A 6,594-nucleotide genomic window follows, 5' to 3' on the forward strand; every position below is an offset into this window, starting at 1 on the left:
CTTTAACTGTGGAAAAAGAATTAGCGGAGTGGGGGATGTCATTACACCCCCCCCCCCCCCCTAATTATTATTACGCTCAGATTGATCCTCTAAAAACTTATAAACCTCTAAGGCTCCTTACTAAGGAAACTACCCCCATTCATTATATCAAGAACCTCCTTATGGTGATGTAAAAACCTTTTGAAAAAGGCATGAACCAGCGTGTCTTTCGCAAGGTTATGATGTGGGCACTCGATGAGAAGATCAGTGAAACGATTCCAGGCCTCTGAAAACGATTCATGAGGGTTCTGGCGGAAGAAATGAATCTTATATATCATTTCATCTATCTTCAATGGTGGGTAAAACTGTTCCATGAATAATTGAACAAGTTTGGCCCATGAGTACACAGAATTAGGTGCTTAGGCAATTAACCAAGATGCCGCTTTATCGGCGAGGGTGAAAGGAAACACCCTCAATTGAATTTGTTCTAAGCCAATGGTAGGATGATGAAATATGGTAAGAACTTGTTCTATCCGACACATATGCTGATAAGGCTTCTCATGGTCCAACCCATGAAAAACTGGTAACAAATTAAATATATTCGGGGGAATTCGAAAATCCCACACTGGGTCTGCAAGAACGATGCAAGACTTAGGGCTATCGTTAAGGGCCTTGTAAAAATCAGAGAGAGGAGTCTCTATTTCGTCAGCCATTGATGCAGGTGTAGTGTGTGGTTGATAAGCACCCAAAACTGTAATATTAAATTCCGAGAGACATAGCATTTTGGTCGATTATGTGTTTAATAATCCTGTAATAATTATATTTTTGTACTTTTGCAGGTTTCCGCAGTTAACATGAATATAATGATAAAACATGTATCGAAGTACGGGAATATTGGAATATTTGAAGTCTTCCCATTCAGCCCCAGTGAAGCCCAACAAAGCCTGACTAGAGCCGAAGTTTCCAAAGGAACAAAACCAGTGCAAAACGGGTCCACCTGTAAAGAAGCAGCAAACTTCCGAAGCTCACATCTTAGAAATCTAGATGTCGACGTTGGCTAGTGAACTGCCAGAGCGACTAGGGCGACGAACTCTACGCAAAGACAGAAAGTTATAAAAACGCCAAAACCGGTGCCGCCACTAGACCCACTCTACGGGCCCAAAAGGCATGACGAGTCAGCATAGACAGGTGGCAAGTGATGGTCACAATTTTGTGCCACCTTGCAAAAGGAGAAAACACGTACCAATTCAAAGTTTGAATTGAATTGGGCTAAAAGACAAAACCAAACATAAAATTTGGTTTTGAATTGGGCTAAAAGAAGACAAAAACTAAAGAAAGCACTTTCGAGACAAAACTTTGTATTTCAAAGTTTTGAATGTCTCAATTTAACAAAAAGACAAAACCCAATTAAATCCCTTCACGAGAGACCAGCCTATATATATGTAAGGGGGGTCTTCAATATTTCCCCTTCAGCATTTTATGCTTTAGCCTTTGCTTATTAGTTAGTTAGTTTTAGTTATCGTCTGTAGCTTCATTACAGTACTTTATATTCCGTCATTTTCTCTTCCAGCAGCTTCAATACTGTAAGTTATTTCTTCTTAATAAAAGTCATTTCTTTTCATGTTTAATTCCTGTCCTGCATTTACTTATTTATTGTATACTCCCCCCCCCCCCCTCAAGGGGAGGTGATAAAACATAAAATGAATAATTTTACTAATGAATAAAGCGATGAAACTCTAAACGTAAGTAAACTAAAACTTATCTTATAATCCTTATCAAAGATTTTTCTACTCTCATCCCTATGAGATATAGTGGAGTAGGAAGTTCGTTCCACTCCTAGTGCTCTAGCATGGAGCTTTACGAAGGTGTGTTATACTACGATACCTATATGAAATTGATTATGTTGAATCTAACTATGAATGCTATGGCAATATGATTGTTTTGAATCTAGATAAAGGATTAGAGGGGAATTGAATCCACCTCGAATCCAACTTAATAACCTAGCATAGATTCTTGTATCTCGATTCTTACGTTCTTACGGCAAGAAATTCGAGTTCTAATCCCTAGTGTTCATGGCATTTCTACCGAGTACTAACTAGCATGTGAGGTCGTCCACCCATTCTCATGGCGAATCATGACCTTCTAGATTGGAATAGACTCTACAATGCTTCTACACTATACCACTAAGTTTTCATCAAGGCTTCATCAATCCCTCTAATGGAGGTTTTAGCCTTGATTAATCAAACTAACATTTCCCATTGAATCTAAACTAAACATAATGTAAAGAATTGAAATTTACTTAATTAAACAATAATGAAATCTAATTTAATGACTAAAATGAAATAAGGACAGGAATTGAAATTATATCTAGAAATGGAAATGACAAAAATCGAAATTGATAAAAATACTACTTTATTGATCTAATCAAAATGAAGAACAAGATTCAAAGGTTTAATCTAATACAATAATTGAAATGGAACTAAACTTAATTAATCTACATGAAAATCTAGATCTAGAATTCATTAATGGAGGCTACTAATCTAATCTATTTCTAGGTCTAACTATCTACCATTAACAAAGAGTGAAGCTTTGGTTTTTATACATTCAGATCCAAAAATCGTGCATGGGCTTGGAGCCATGTTTTGGGCCAGAGAATCAGGCCCAAAACCCAATTCTTTCAGTCCAAAAAGGCCTCTTCAGCTGCAGTTGGCTTCAACAGACTTTTCGTCCACTTTTGCTCCTTTGATTGGGTCAAGGCTTGGACCATTGGAAAGCTCTTTCCGAGCCTGTCGTTTTGACATAAGGTAGACCCCATTCCGAGGTCTGAGTCCAAAGATACGACCTTCGAAAGTTCTACTGACTTGTGTGCTATTTCTGCCCGCGTCGACTTTTCAGCTTTTGACCGGGCTTTAGAAAGGCTTTATCTTCTTGAATATTGGCCTTTAATCACGGAACTCCTTAGTAACCGACCTTTGCTCCTTTATCTCGCTAAAGTGGCACATTGTTGCACATAATGGACTTTGAAGCCTGAAATACATAAAAACACGTAATCAGTGTTAACTCTTAATTATTACTCACATAATTGGTCTAATAGTATGACTGTTACAGGGTTAAAACTACAGTTTTGGGCTCTTATCAGGAGGGTTATGGTGCTCGTGTGAGAATCCGGATTGACACTTTAATCTTAGGAATTAGGTGTAGATTATACATCCGGTCCCAAAATGATTGAGATTGTACAAATTTGGAGTGCTAATGCCCCAGAACAGTCTCGCGAGAGACCCAAAATGTCTCGTGCGTGACTCTATGGTGTCAGACAACTTTCCAATTTGTCCAGCTGATGTAGAATTGAACCAGGAGCTGAAATGATATTCCAGAGATGAAATATTAGTTCAACTCCTTATGCTAATGCGATGCGACTCAGACATGAAGGCATTTCCCTAGGGATTGATACTCGACGTCGTCTCAAGTTTGTCTATGAACTCGAGACGAATTAGAGATGTAGTGATGTGGTAATATAAACTATTAAAAAATGATTCTTGCATGGGTATGATTAACCCTCTCCCTATTTCTCTATCTTTGTTTATTTACATCGAAATCACCGTTAGTAATTTACATTATTTGCATTACCGTTAATATTAAACCAGCTAAAAAACCTAAAATCCTACTCACCAAAAGTTGTAATTCTAGTTGTGAGCCTTGCCGAACCCTAAGGTGACGATCCCTTACTCGACCTATCCTACCAAACCCACGTGAGTAAGGTAACTTGACTAAACGGATGACTATACAGACTTTGGACTTTGGACTTTGGTCTTTAGACTTTGGACTGTGGACTTCGGACTTAACTATAAAACCAAAACGGAAAATTAATGTTTTATCAAATGGCGTCGCTGCACGCCGAAAGACTCTGGACATTTAACGTAATAACTAGAAATGCATACCTAAAGTTTAAAGTAAGCGTTTAACAGAAAAAAAATACTATGTGACCAACATAATAAAATTTTGGCATTAAAGTACTAATCCTCATGGTTTTCTTTTCTTTATTATGGAACTCTCCATGCCCCTTCATTCCTTTAATTTTTTCTTCAAGATAATATATTTTATCTTTGTTGTGTTTATCATCAACCAAACAATCTAGCATAATATTTTTGAGGATGTCAAGTTGATTATGTTTCTCTTCAACTTCTATTCTTTTCTTCATAAGTTCTTTGAAATTGAAGTCTTCAATTTCCATATCACGTTTATCCTTTATAAACGGTATTGCGTGAAAAGCTGCTGAATCCTCTGCTTTTGCCACAGAATATGTGGTGCTTCCATCAATTTCTTTAACTATGACGTCTTCACTATTAAAGAATAAGTCTTTTGGTACCTTTAATGTTATAGTGCTTTTGAATCGCCCACTCTCTAATTCTGTGTTGTAGACCGGATCTTGTTGAATGTTAAGTCCTGCTTCTAGAATTTCCTTTAGCATTTTTTTTTACATAAGCTCTAATTTTCATACGCCATTATCTGCAATATACATAATAAAATGAAGTCAATAAATAATTGTAAATAATGGAGAACAGGAAGAAAATAGGCTACCTGGTTTTTCTATATGTGTAGTTAAATTGTTTTTTTAGGTTAATAGATTATGTTTTACTAAGTGATTGGAAGTTTACTTTTCGTAGGTTTTTAGTTTTGTATATCTCTTAAATTTTGATATTTTGGAACAGCGAGCTTCTCCTTTTTTGCAGCCTCCACTCTATTAGGACCATGGATTATGACACGTGTTGGGTAATTTGAAATTTGGATTTTGAGTTTTATGGTGTAGGCATGTGCAAAGCGTGTGAGGGGTAGTTGTGGCATTTTGAAAGGGCATAACACCAGACACACCACAATAGACAGTCAAACTTGGTAAATGAATCGTTAACTAACGATAGGGTTACCTAAAGCTAAAAAACGTAAAACTTTGGGTCCAACGCAAATACCTATATTATTAGGACGACCTAAATCACCTTATTTGAAATTAGATTTTTTTTTTAATTAGGTAGAAGCTATTGGGTTTAGAAACCTCTAAGTATACTATTACTGTTGGGCCTGGGCCTAACAAATTATAACATATGTTTTAAGCGGGCATTGTATCTCAAATTCAATTCAAATTTGAGTTGCTACCTCTTTTTCACACGCAGCTTCATTCCACACTAAATTGTTCCAATCTTCATGGTAAGATATGTATCTGATTATGTGGATGTGTTCTCAAGAATTGTATCTTTAAGTTTTCTCTTAATTTTCTCATTCACATTTTTCAGGCGACGGTTGGCCTGTTATGGAATGGGGAACCAGGTCTAAGTTACTGCTTGTGCAGCTCGTGGAATTGCTTATCTTCATGAGGACTGTAAGCATCGTTTTTCTGATTTATAGGTTTTAATTAGTAAACCTAGAAACTTGTGCTGGTTTATACTTAATAATCCATAGGTGGAAGACTTTCAATCTCAAACAGTGGACCTTCACGTCCTGATCCTTGGACATGGTTATTTGAACACACTCTTTTTAACCTACCGATGTCATTAAATGGATGAAAATTTGTGTCGAAGCAGCTTTTCTGTGCCAAGATCAGTATACTTCTTGATCTTTCTTAGTTCTTGTTTCCCAAATTTTAGCAAATTTTGGTTATTCAACCAATCCCGGAGTATCATTCTCGAGTACCTAACTATTAAAACATAAAATCTAGTGTATTTGCATTTTTAATTCCATTATATGTAAAATTGGCATGCTACCAATACAGACATAAAACTGGCAATTATGTATCTATGATTGCAAAGCTAATGTACCATATATTCTGTTTGTGTGCTCAATGTGAGTTTCTTGTACGAACTGTATTAGTCTTGCAATTATCTTAATTTGTCTATAATACTATCGGAATAAGTATTGACTATGATGTGAACTTTGAAAGGCATAAGAAAATAGTGAATGATCAATATAAGAAAAAGAAAAGAAAGATAAAGAGTGGCACAAAGAAGTGTGATTGTCCCTTCTTGCTTAGGGGGATTTACTTGCCTGGGCGTGATGATAAGTGGAAGGTGAGTGTTGAATGTGGTCGCCACAACCACCCGCTGAAGACCGACTTAGGGGGTCATACATATGGGGGTAGGCTAACACATGAGGAGCAAAAGGTTTTGTTTTAGATGACCTTAGGTCGAGTCAAGCCAAAACAGGTTCTTAATGTCATCAAAAAAATATTCTGAACGACTCTGTATATGTCCTAAAATAAATATTTCATTAAGGTATGATGAACTATAGATAATTCAAATTGAAAAAACCAAAAACATAACTTTGATGGATCTAACACTATGTTAATCCTCATCCAATATAGAATTCAGCTTGAAAAACACTACATTAATCCTCATCCAAATCTGATGAATTATTTGGGATGCTTAGGTAGTCCATATCCCAATTTGGTCCTCCTATAAGCAATGCTTCATTTATTGACTTCAAATAGGCATTTTCTTTTCTCAAGTTTTCAATATATTGATGAAGTTGTTTTTCTCTAGTATTTGCTTCATGTAGCTCTTCACATTTAGTAATGATTTCTTTGTGGTTGACGTCTAAAACCTCAAATTTGTATATCTGCTGTAGAAA

General features: G+C 36.3%; 1 non-coding gene across 1 annotated transcript; it reads left to right on the forward strand.

Moving 5' to 3' along the window:
* The first annotated feature begins 213 nt into the window (after nt 1-213).
* Nucleotides 214-320, forward strand: LOC147482520 (small nucleolar RNA R71). Its single transcript, XR_015207079.1, has one exon. It is a non-coding gene; the product is annotated as a small nucleolar RNA R71 (small nucleolar RNA).
* The last annotated feature ends 6,274 nt before the right edge of the window (nt 321-6,594 follow it).

This window comes from Coptis chinensis, chromosome 8 (genome assembly GCF_015680905.1).
Source record: "Coptis chinensis isolate HL-2020 chromosome 8, ASM1568090v1, whole genome shotgun sequence".
Taxonomy (NCBI): domain Eukaryota; kingdom Viridiplantae; phylum Streptophyta; class Magnoliopsida; order Ranunculales; family Ranunculaceae; genus Coptis; species Coptis chinensis.